This window comes from Mytilus trossulus, chromosome 14 (assembly GCF_036588685.1).
Source record: "Mytilus trossulus isolate FHL-02 chromosome 14, PNRI_Mtr1.1.1.hap1, whole genome shotgun sequence".
Classification (NCBI taxonomy): domain Eukaryota; kingdom Metazoa; phylum Mollusca; class Bivalvia; order Mytilida; family Mytilidae; genus Mytilus; species Mytilus trossulus.
In genome coordinates, this window is record NC_086386.1 from 4,454,381 (window position 1) to 4,466,484 (window position 12,104).

General features: G+C 32.4%; 1 long non-coding RNA gene across 1 annotated transcript; it reads right to left on the reverse strand.

Moving 5' to 3' along the window:
* Positions 1–9,941: 9,941 nt before the first annotated feature.
* LOC134696489 (uncharacterized) lies at positions 9,942–10,988 on the reverse strand. The gene is made up of 3 exons (XR_010102957.1): positions 10,724–10,988; positions 10,275–10,421; positions 9,942–9,992 (listed from the first exon to the last, which is right to left on the reverse strand). It is a non-coding gene; the product is annotated as an uncharacterized LOC134696489 (long non-coding RNA).
* Positions 10,989–12,104: the final 1,116 nt, after the last annotated feature.

Sequence of the window (12,104 nt, forward strand, 5' to 3'; positions counted from 1 at the left end):
TTAAATTATCCATTCGTGTGAGGTCTTTGAGGTTTTGATTATGAAATTTTATTAGGGACTTCCTTTTTGAATTTTCCTCCAACTTAAGTATTAAATTTTAGTTTTAACAAGAGTTGATACACGCATACTTGGTGCCAGGCACATGAATTGCTATATATTTTGGAAACAATAACAAGTGATTACATGTGTCTATTTGTAATTTGTCACATCACTTAGCATTTACAAGCAGACAGCTTATGTTTTTGTCCAATGACATTGCTGACGATGGAGTGAAAATGTAATATTTTTTTTGTATCTTTAAAAACCTTTAACTATGTTTCGCTTAATTTTGCATGCTATCGGTCATCCAGAAGATCTACGCAGCAAGTAGCTTGCATTTTTTTTTTCATCTGTGAAAAACTTACCAAAGCCACACGGCTATAAAACCAGATAAAAGCCCCCATTGTCTACATAATAAAATGCCTGTACCAAGTCAGGAATATGACAGTTGTTATCCATTCGTTTGATGTGTTTGAGCTTTTGTTAAATTATCCATTCGTGTGATGTTTTTTAAGTTTTGATTTTGACATTTGATTAGGGACTTTCCATTTTGAATTTTCCTCAGAGTTTTTTTATTCTACTTTCCACCTTTTAAAGCTTCAGCGTAAAAAACGCTGTGGATGATATATTAAACTCTGTGAAAACACACAATTGATCTTTACTCCCTAATAAAATTGAGAATAGAAATAGTGAATGTGTCAAAAAGACAATAACCCAAACATAGAGCAGATAACATCTGAAGATCACTAATAGGTTGTCTTCAACACAGCGAGAAATCCCATTCCCGGAACCGGGATTTGGCTACCCCCTTATACAAATACCTCAATCATAGCATACGAAATTTCATGTTTACACAACCAACACGTGTTTGATGTGCTCAGATTTTTTATCTGAAATTATATTGAAACAAATTTGTATTTTACTAAAATACAAATAGAGTCTTAGAGTTTAAGTCTCAACATTTGAAATTAATATCTATTTATGTATCATTGTATACACCAAAACGCCATTGAAGACCCATTGGTGGCTTCGGCTGTTTTCTGCAATTGTTCTTGTCTCTTTTATTTTCATTCTCAATTTGAGCTTCACATCAGACTTTCTCTTTGTCTCTTAATATTTTGGGAAGCGCGTCTATTCGGTGAAAGGTGATTATACCATTATGAACAGTTTTCAATTTCATTGTAATCGGTTAAGTTTAAGGGGAAATATATTAACAAGTAGCGATGTTTCTTATTTGGTTATGACATACACGGATTTTTTTTATTCAACTTTATTATGCATTTCAATACTCAAACCTCAACATTTGTATTTTGTATTTATAAATAAAAGAGTAATTTACATTTTCAAAAATACATCAACTAGTCGAAATACATTTTGGTACTTTAATCATATTAAAATAGTTTCATGATTAATCAACTTATATACAGTTTTACTAATTTATGTATTTGTAAATCTTAAGTCAATATCGGTACAGGTCCTCCGTGGCTTAGTGGTCTAATTAGTCGAAGTTTTGTTTCACAATGCTATCAACACTGATCGTTTGAGTTTGAGAACAGCACGTGACAGGTGCACTCTACTCAAATGCTACCGAACAACAAAATAGAACAAAAATGCTAAAAATGGCGTAGAAAACAATCCGTCAGCATCTAGGCAGGCAGCTAGTTAGATTGTGTGTCTATACCATTCGCTGCTGTCAATTTACGAACCGCTGTATCAAATTTTTGGTGGTCAAACACGTATTTACCATATATTACTGGTCGTAAATCATAACTGATTGAGGGTTCACATTTGATCACTCATGTACCATTTCCGCGTTTAGATTACCTTAGCTGTATTTGGCACAACTTTTTGGAATGTTGGATCCTCAATGCTCTTCAACTTTATACTTGTTTGGCTTTATAAATATTTTGAAAGAGCGTCACTGATGAGTCTTTTGTAGACGAAACGCGCGTCTGGAGTAATAAATTATTATCCTGGTACATTTGATAACTATTTGTCTATCTAGGAGGAGAAATATTTAATCATTTGTTTGTACAATATTACTATAACCATTGGGACATATAATCGGCAAACAGTGTCAAAGAGCGGCGTAAAATACAAAAGACTCGTAGGCAAAATTGACAATGCAATGGCAGAAAAAACAACATAGCTTAGTTAGACTGATCATTAAAGATGATCTATACGAACCTAACTAAAACAGAAGGTAATCTTACGTGCTCTGAATTGATTGGAAGGTCATGCTCCTCTTGTAGCATCCTTGATGTTGTGTGTAAGTGATAATTGGTTTTTTTTGGCTAGTCACATTGTAGGAACCCCCCCCCCCCTTCCCCCCCCAAAAAAAAAGAATTCCAAGGCATTTCTAAAAAAAGAAGTCATCAAAAACTGACAAAACAAAACGATACCAGCCAGTGGAACAAGTGAAAAACAGCTGTCATACTTGTGACTGAAAAACATACTATTGATATATATATATTTCAATTTTTCATAATCATATTCTGAACCTTTTCAAATGGTAGTTTATCAGCAGTGTCAAGATTTATATTAAAATCTGAGATCCAAATTTCAGATCCATAAGTCATAATTGGTGAAATTAATGAGTTGAAAAGTCTTACCCATTTTCCCACTGCAATACAATTAGAATATGGTAATTTTGATTTCAAGGCGAAATATGCCTTACGTGCTTTATCAGCAAGATTTTCAGCTGCTTTATTAAGTTTACCTCTATTGTTGAAGACTATACCTAAGTATTCATATTCCGTAGCAGATTCTAATGGTTGGAGACCAAAATAAAAATAATGTTTATCTAATAAAGATCTATTTTTACTATTTGATAAAATCATAGTTTGGGTTTTCTTGGTGTTCACATTTAGGCCCCAATCAATACAAAAGGATTGTAAGGCATCCACACAGTGTTGCAAGCCATTAGGTGTTTCTGAAATTAAGATTAAATCATCTGCATAAAGAAGATGACTAAAGTTATTCTGATTTAAATTAACTGGATCAGACAAAACAGGGTTGAAATAGGAATCTATGTCATCAACAAAAATATTAAAAAGGGTGGGGCTAAGACTGTCCCCCTGTTTCACCCCTAAATTAGCATGGAATGGTTCACTAATAAATCCATCTGTTTTACAACAATATAATGTATTACTATACATATGTTTTAACAAGTAATAAAATTTCGCACCTTTTCCCTTTTTGAGCAATTTATGTAGTAATGCCTTTCTTACAACACTGTAGAATGCCTTTTTAAAGTCCACACAACAAATGAAAAGATTTTTCTTACACTTATTTAGATATTTATTAGTTAAAGTTTTCATTATGAATATATGGTCACTTGTTCTATATCCTTCACGAAAGCCACCCTGCTTGGCACTCAACAAGTCTTTAGACTCTATGAACACGGTTAATCTGTTTTGCAGTAATGAAGTAAATAATTTACCTAAACAGCTAGAGACACATATACCTCTATAGTTATTGCAATCACTTGGATCACCTGATTTAAAAATTGAAGAAATATATGACAGATTTCATGATTTTGGAAATTTTCCACATTGTAGTATTTTATTAAAAAGTTTTACTATAACTAGTACCATGGATGAGGCACTATATTTAATAAACTCATTCAATATCAAATAAGGACCACCAGACTTACCAGATGTAAGTCTAATGATACCCCTTTTAACTTCATTGCAAGTGAATGAGTAATCCAGAGAGCAATGATTGTCATTTGATGTCTCAAGATCATCAGGAAAATTAAGTTCTGAATCAGAGTTTAATAAGGATTTGTAATGTTCTACCCATTCCTGCTTTGATAATGGACTGGGTGTCTGTTGGTGGTTATTTTTTAGATCGTTAATAGATTTCCAAAAGGACTTAGAGTCTTTGTGTTCTAGGCTATTCAATTTACTAATAAATGTCCTATAAAACTCCGCTTTTAAGCTCTTTTTTTGTTTATTATAATGTTTTACACAATTAGAATATGTTTGGCGAAGGTTAGCATTATTTTTATCCTTTTGGAGTCTTTTACCAAGAGACCTTACTTCTTTTCTCAACAAAAGACAATCATTGGACATCCATGCTTTTTTGGTTTAGCTCTTTTTCTCTTATTAGATGGACGAGAACTTTTCTTTTTTAATACTAAAGTTTGTGATGCTGCATTAACATAAATTTTATTAACTGATGAGACAAGAAAATCAATATCATCACAGTTTTCATCATCAATATTGTTCATTAGATCTAATATATCATTTACAGACTCTTTATGCAATAAAGCATCATGATAATTGTCTGACATGGAATGTTCCCATTGAAATTTACCAACATCAGAATGAGACTCAAGAGTTGTCTCTCTTTGAGTACATGATTTAAAGCATACAGATAATAAACAGTGGTCAGACAATTCCACTGGAGATCTAACAATAAAATGATGTACACAATAGAATAAATTAGGTGTTGTTAACATATAATCAACTGTGCTTTGGCCATTAGAATTATAAAAGTAAAAAATCCTAAGGAATCGCCTAGAAATCTCCCATTAAGAAGTCTCAACTGCAAATCTTTACAAAGGGACACAAGAAGAGTGCCATGTATATTTTTTTCTCTATCCATTTGACGTCTTACTAAGGGAATATCAGGGGAGTAATTAATAGGGACAGGACAATCAATGAAATTTTCATTTTCATCATCATTTTGAATGTAGTCCTGCAGTCCTCCTGTTCGGGCATTAAAATCACCACAGATTAGAATTTCTCCCTGATGTTTAAACTGCATGATTTCATTTTGAAGCTGTGTAAATATCAATTCTGAATCATCTTTATTCATATATGGTTTAATATAACAAAAACACAAATAAACTGTATAAGATAGTCCAAGTATTCGCTTATCCAGCTTTAACCAAAGTGAAAATTTTGATCTTTTCATCTCTTTTACTCACTTTCTGATATGCGGTTTCCAGTATACTGCTATATCACCTGATGCCCTTCCCTTTCTTTTGCGTTTAATATGTTTTACAGTAAAAGGCATAGAAAAATCTGGGAGATTTCCAGGTGAGTCAGATACTAAAGTTTCAACAAAACCAACTATCTCAAAACTATTCACATAAATAACAAAATCTACATCTTCAATTTTGTGACTATTTAAGCCATGAGTATTCCAAAAACCTATATTAAGCTTACTCATTTTTCAAAAAGATATACATATATGTATGTGAGAATAAAACGGTTATCATATAATCAAAATTTGGATTGAATCAATCCGATAGACATGGTTGAACATCTTTGTTTACATGTCGACGTTATGTTTATATACATTGTACATGTATGTGTAGAACAAAAAAAAATGTTTTTTTGTGGGTTTTTTTTTCAGTTTTAAGAACTGAACTAATAATTTTAACTTAAATTGAAAATGAAATAACCATTACATTAAAATTGAAAAAGAAATCAATCTAAATCCTGAAACTAATCCAAACTGAGGGGGCTATATTTCTGTAAGAGAAAAAAAAATAGTATTTCAAAAATAACATTTAAACATGTTGGTTCATCTGACCAAAATACTAGCTGAAGTTGCTAGTTATCTTTTACTGAGTTTGTGGGCCATACCTTTTACTTTTTTCAACAACAAAAAAAAGGTGGGGTTTAAATTACATAACAGTAATAAAAAGTCATTTTTTTCCAAAAAAGACTTAAAATATGATCATTCTAAATAATAAAATAAATGTATGAAAATGAATGTTTATAATAAGGCTACAGTACATTTACATTTTGAAAATAACAGTTTAATTAGCAAGTTGTAACAACTGTTGGACTAGCTTGTTCAAATTCTTTGTTCTTATTTCCATGATTACCAGTGAATTTTCCCTTTCCTGAGTTTTGTTTTTCCACTTCTGATTGTTGAAAAGATCTGTTTTTCGGTGGACGGAAGTAGTCGTCCTCATATGGCTTAAGACCAATGTGTGGGTTAAGATGGGCCTTGATTATTCGCACTAAACTTTTCTTTCCAGAATTGCTGAAGTGAATACCATCTGAGAACAGTGATGGATCTAGCGATGATATTAATTTGTTTTCAATGAATTCACACTTTTCATTTTGTGAGCAAAACCATTTAATTTCTGTATTAAAATCTGCACATTTTGAGTTGAAAGTCGCTTTGTTTACCCTTTCAAATGCAGGTAAAACATGGATGGTTGTATCCTCATTCTTTTCAAGAAATGCTGAAATAAAGTACTTTATGTCTGCAATACATGTACTAGTGGATTTCTTTTCCAAATCATTGTTTCCTACCCCTATAACAAGATGTTTAGGGGAGCTGTGTGAGTCACAGTAGTTTTTTGCTCCATTTATGGATTTTTCTCCTTTTCCCAATATAATTAGTTCTGCGTCTTTGTTTTTATAAATTCTTTTTGGATCTATCCCATTTCCATGGGAATCCATAACAAATCTAATATCACAATGATGTTGATTAGAGATTGGAGCTTTAAGCTCTGTTTCCTCTTCGTCGTTGCTTATGTTGTTATTATGGTCCGCAAGTAAGGAGAATGAATTTGAGGTTGATACCTGTGGGATAACATCTTGTCTTTTGTGTTCCATTAAGGATTGAATTTTCTCCTCCAACATTTTCAAATTTGATTTCAAGGTCATATTCTCTGATCGTAGAAATTGGTTTTCAGAAATCAGTTGAGAATAATTGTTTTGAGAAAATTGTGATTCTGGTTGTTTCTCTTTTGGTTGTACCAATGTTGCATGTTCGCACTTATCTTGAAATTTTTCAAACTTTTTTTCAAATTCCAATACTTTCTCTTCTATTTCAGAGTATGTCTTTGTTTGTTGTTTTATTTCTGTTACCTTTAAATTGACGTAATCAACAATTTTGTTTTCTAAAACATTTAGCCTTTGATCAAGAGCTGCTGATTGATTGTTTTCAAATTCAAATACTTTCTCTTCTATTTTAGGATATGTCTTTATTTCTTGTTTTATTTCTATTAACTTTGAGTTTATATAATCAAAAATTTTGTTTTCTAAGACTTCTAGCCTTTGTTCGACATCTGCTGGTTGATTGTCACTTTTTAATGACAAGTCTTGTATCAATTGTTCACATTTACTGAGTTTTTTTCAATTTTTTAATTCATATTGTCTAAATTGGAATCTAGACTTGTTGACATACTACAAATTTTTTCTTCCATTTTCTGAATGGAAAACAAATGCTCTCATTGTCAGTATGTATCTTTGACTGCGAGTTCGTTACAATAATTCGAGGCGAAGAGGCGACTTTGAGATTTGTTTGACTTACGTCATTCTTTGATTCAAGCATTGTAACAAATTGTAGGTAGTTATTATCACTGCTGTCAAGGTCATGTGTTAATAAGTTTTCTGACGGTACAATGCAGTTAGCATCTACGATAGATTTCATATATTTGAATTCATTTTCTGCCCACACAGAGTGAAGGTTACCCTGCACAGTTATGACAAATGTTGTAGGATAAAGGTGGAATGTTAAAAGTTTATTGTTCCTTGAAAACTCTGAATGAAAATTTCAACTATTGGACCAGTATCATTGTTTACTTTGTCTACCCAGATACAAGTGTGATCACTCAGTTCCCCTAGTTGTAAATGATATCGGTATGCAAATGTTTTAATCCAGGATAAAAATCTTTCGGTGGATCTCACTCGAAACGCTGTCATTTTTGCCCCTGGCATATATAGGTCACCACTATTGGCATCTTCATATTGTGCATATAGGGCTTTGCCAGTAGGCTGTTTGGGTAGTCTGGGCAGTTTATATTTGGAGATATCATTTTTTTTTCCAAAAAGGAGAGGACAGAACTTTCTCTGGGTCTAGCTTCTCTAATTTTGTAAACACCGGATCCATATTCATCATGGCCACGTGGGCCTTCGAATATGTTATCTATATAAATATCGATAATAGAACACCTTAATCTGATTTTTATGATTACAAATCAGTCATATTGTCTTTCTACAAATTCCATTTTACTCTCACAAATCATTATTTAGCAATCTATGCTGTTGTTTTGACTGCTGTTTTCTTTCCGTCCATTCATGGCGGGACCGGATATACATCTCTCGACCGGATATACATATCTTGCTGATAAAGCACGTAAGGCATATTTCGCCTTGAAATCAAAATTACCATATTCTAATTGTATTGCAGAGGAAAAATGGGTAAGACTTTTCAACTCATTAATTTCACCAATTATGACTTATGGATCTGAAATTTGGATCTCAGATTTTAATATAAATCTTGACACTGCTGATAAACTACCATTTGAAAAGGTTCAGAATATGATTATGAAAAATGTTCTTGGTGTTCATGGTAAGGCTTCCAATTTAGCTTTACGTACAGAACTTGAGCTATATCCAGTGTGTTTTATATCATATAAACTAATGTTTAAATACTATGCTAGATAAACTAAAATAGTTAATCAACTTTGATTCACTTCAAATATCACATAATATGTTTGAGGACTCACTGAAAAACTTTTATAAATGCAAGATTTTGGGTCAACTTGAGAATATTAAATCTAATAGCACAGGTTAACTAAGATTTTATAGTAAAATGTGCTCATCATTTGACTTGAAAGCTTACTTAAGATTTGATATTAAAAAATATGATAGGTCACTGCTTACAAAAATCAGAATAAGTGCACGTTCACTTGCAATTGAAACTGGGAGGTATAGCAAACCAAAAATTTTAGCAAGTGAAAGATACTGCAAACTTTGTAAAGATAAAGTGGAAGATGAAGTTCATTTTCTTTTACATTGTCCTCTATATAAAGACCTTCGAGAGAAGTTTGATATTTTCAAAAACCTAATAATGATGATGATATTAAATCAACGATCTATTTACTTAACCCAGTAAATCTAGTTAACACCAGACAAATATGTAGTTATTTAAGTCAAGCTTTTGAAGCTCGTAATAATAATCTAATGTCAGTTGGTCTACCATACGTATAATATCAGGCCAATATGGTACCCTCGGACCTATAACTAAGCCAATATGAAAATTGTTACGCAATGATACCTTTATCAATTAACCAGTCCAATATGAACTCTAGCCGGGCCAACATGAAGATTGAAAATAGTGTGAAAATCTGACATTCAGGACTTCAATAGTAGTGATTTGAATATGTATCAATGAAAATTGAGGATTTTAATCAAAACAATAAAATAGTAACAATTTTATTAAATAATCAACAGTAAATAAACACAACAAGTAAAAAACATGTTTTATCTAGTTTTCAGATTAAAGCTCTTGGCTGCAGTTTATAGTATTCTTTCTTTCCCCTGAGTATATGTTAATATTGAAAACACCACCTGTTATAGTTGCACCTGCAAACATGGCCATTGGGTTGTCATGTTTGTTAGCAGTTTGATTATTTGTATTTGATACATTTGCATTTAAATTATTATGAACTAATGTATTTGAGTTTGAAAGTTCACAAGGTTCCTCTGAATCTGATGTCGTATGTAAATCTGAGTTCGGCAACATGACCTTAGATATTGTGTGAGAAGCTTGTTGCTGTTGTTCAATAGACGGTACTGAATAATGAGTTAAGGTACTAATGCCTTTCCAGCCTCCTAATTGAGCAACTTCATTGGCAGGTCTACCATTTTGAAGTAGTGTGGTAGCAAAAGTTTTACGTCCCGAATGATTAACCTTTCTTCCTTGAAGATTTCCTTTTTCTGCCATATTTTTTACCATTTTACCTAATTTATCTTTGCCTATGGTTTGGCGAGTGTACCATATTTCCTCATGTTTATTATCTAAAGGCCTCAAATAAAATCTATGTTCATCAGTTAATGTGTCTTGAGGTCTATGCCGTTTGTATTCCTTGTAAACATGAATAGGGCAATTACTTCCTCCTTCCCCGAAAATCTTTGGCGTAGTATCCCGGAAATCCCTGCTTTTTGCTCCACTACGGGTTTTGGTGCTTCTTTCTGAAAAAAGTATGCTTATGTCAATATTTAAAGAAGAATTATCCTTCCTGTCTGTACAAAACTTTCACTTTTATATAAAAAAAAACATGTATTGCATAGTAAATAAGATTTGTTTTGATAAATATAAAACAATGGTTAATATCCTTAAAAGCACAAATTACCAACTTTTGTCAGGACTGTTGTACATGTACATCCATTATCCACAGAAGTATATATTCTGTGATTTCTAAAAGATTTAAAATATCAACTATTTAAATGATGGAAATCATAACATAATCTCACCATTAAATTCCAAATACTCCTTTCCATCAGATGTAGCTTTTAACTTGACATCTCCCCATGTCATGTTAACATGGTCTTGTCGACCTCGTAGACCAAAGTATGTTGCATTATTTAAAAACACAGCATTCAGTAATGCATCAGGGTTTTCTGGAAAAAGAAAAAAAAAGAACTTAACTTAAATACATGTATCTTAATGTAAATATCCAACTTAAAATAGTATTTAAAGGACAAATACTGTATCAAAATGCAAAAGACCTCTGGAGACACTCTCATTGTTCAAGACCTTATGTGTATTTTAAACATTTTTTATTAGAACAACCATTTAATAATCAGGGATGGATAGAGGGCGACAAGGAAATAAAATAATTTGTTTGCCACAAGGTTAGAAAAATGTTTAATTAAAGGTCACTGACTGACACGCTGGAATATAACATTTTTTTTAAACTTACGTGTTCCAATAACGCCTTTCTCCCTCAAGATTTGGATTTCCTCAGTCGTCAAAGGTTCAGCTCTGTTTGGCTTACTGCCCTTGCCCAATGACTTTAATGCCTTTCGCTTCGCTTCTAATACCCGTCTTGTGTGGTTGAACTCAGGATCCTTTTTAATACTGAAACATTAAAGAAAAGATATGCATAATATCTGACATGTAATTTTTGTATGTACATGTTTTATACTTATAGCAAAGAGAAACCAAGGAATATTCATTGTACACAAGCTTAAGATCATCAAAACCACATTGACCCAGATGATATATATAGTTTTTACCCAAAAAAATGACACAAGGCTAAAATTAAAATATTGGCACTGAATATTCGAGTCATAATGCTTGACAGAATAATGCAAAGGCTATCATGCTATATCAAGACAAGGGAGTTACATGTCTCACAGATATCAAATAATCTACATGAAAATAATCGTACCTTATACTTCTTTTTGAGTCCTTCAAATGTCTATCCAAGCTGTTGAACATAGAGAATAAAGAGTCAGGCTCATATTCGTCACCATTTTTCTTCAGGACTCCAAGAAAAAATCTTGATAACAGACTGTCCAAGTCTTTGGCAGGTATTTCCACTGAATCACGCATTTCTCCAACAGATATGAAAAAATCCAGAATCACTTTCAAGTCACTCTTTGTTTTAGTTTTTGTGTTCTTGTTAACACTTAAAGCTAGAAAAGAGTCAGTGTCTTCATCAGTGACAGAGCGAAACCTCTTGCTACTCGAGCTATTTTCTTTGTCTGATTCGTCAATCTCATGATTCTGTGCATTTTCAATGTCCTGCAGAATTTCATTTGGGAAGTTGAAATTCGCTGAATCAACTTCTTCCAGAATCAAATTTCCTTCCCCATTGACATCCGCGAGATTTCTCTTGATGTACTCTGCCTCCCTATTAGATAAATCGTCGTAGTGAAAATAGTCTTCAACTAACGCATCCATCGCATCATCTATATTTTGTATAGAGCTATTGCTCCATCGTTTTGTTGTCATTTTCTCCTGTCAGACGACACTAGCCGTAGTTCTCTAGAGTTATCAGGATTTCAACCGATTAGTCTAGAGCTAATCGAATATGTTAATATTGGGCTTGCTAAACCCGGGCCAATACGGAAAAATCCGTATTGGCCTTATAGGACAAAATTATCGATTTGGCAGTTTTACTCGTATTTAGTCAAATAAGCTCCAGTTAATTAATAATACTATGTAATACTGTGATATTATATATATAATTGGTACTTCAAATGTTTTCTTTATGTTGTATTTGCATAAATTGTCATGTTTAATGTGTTTATATCTTGGAATACGCATTGTATCATATGTGCTTTGTCGAATAAAAT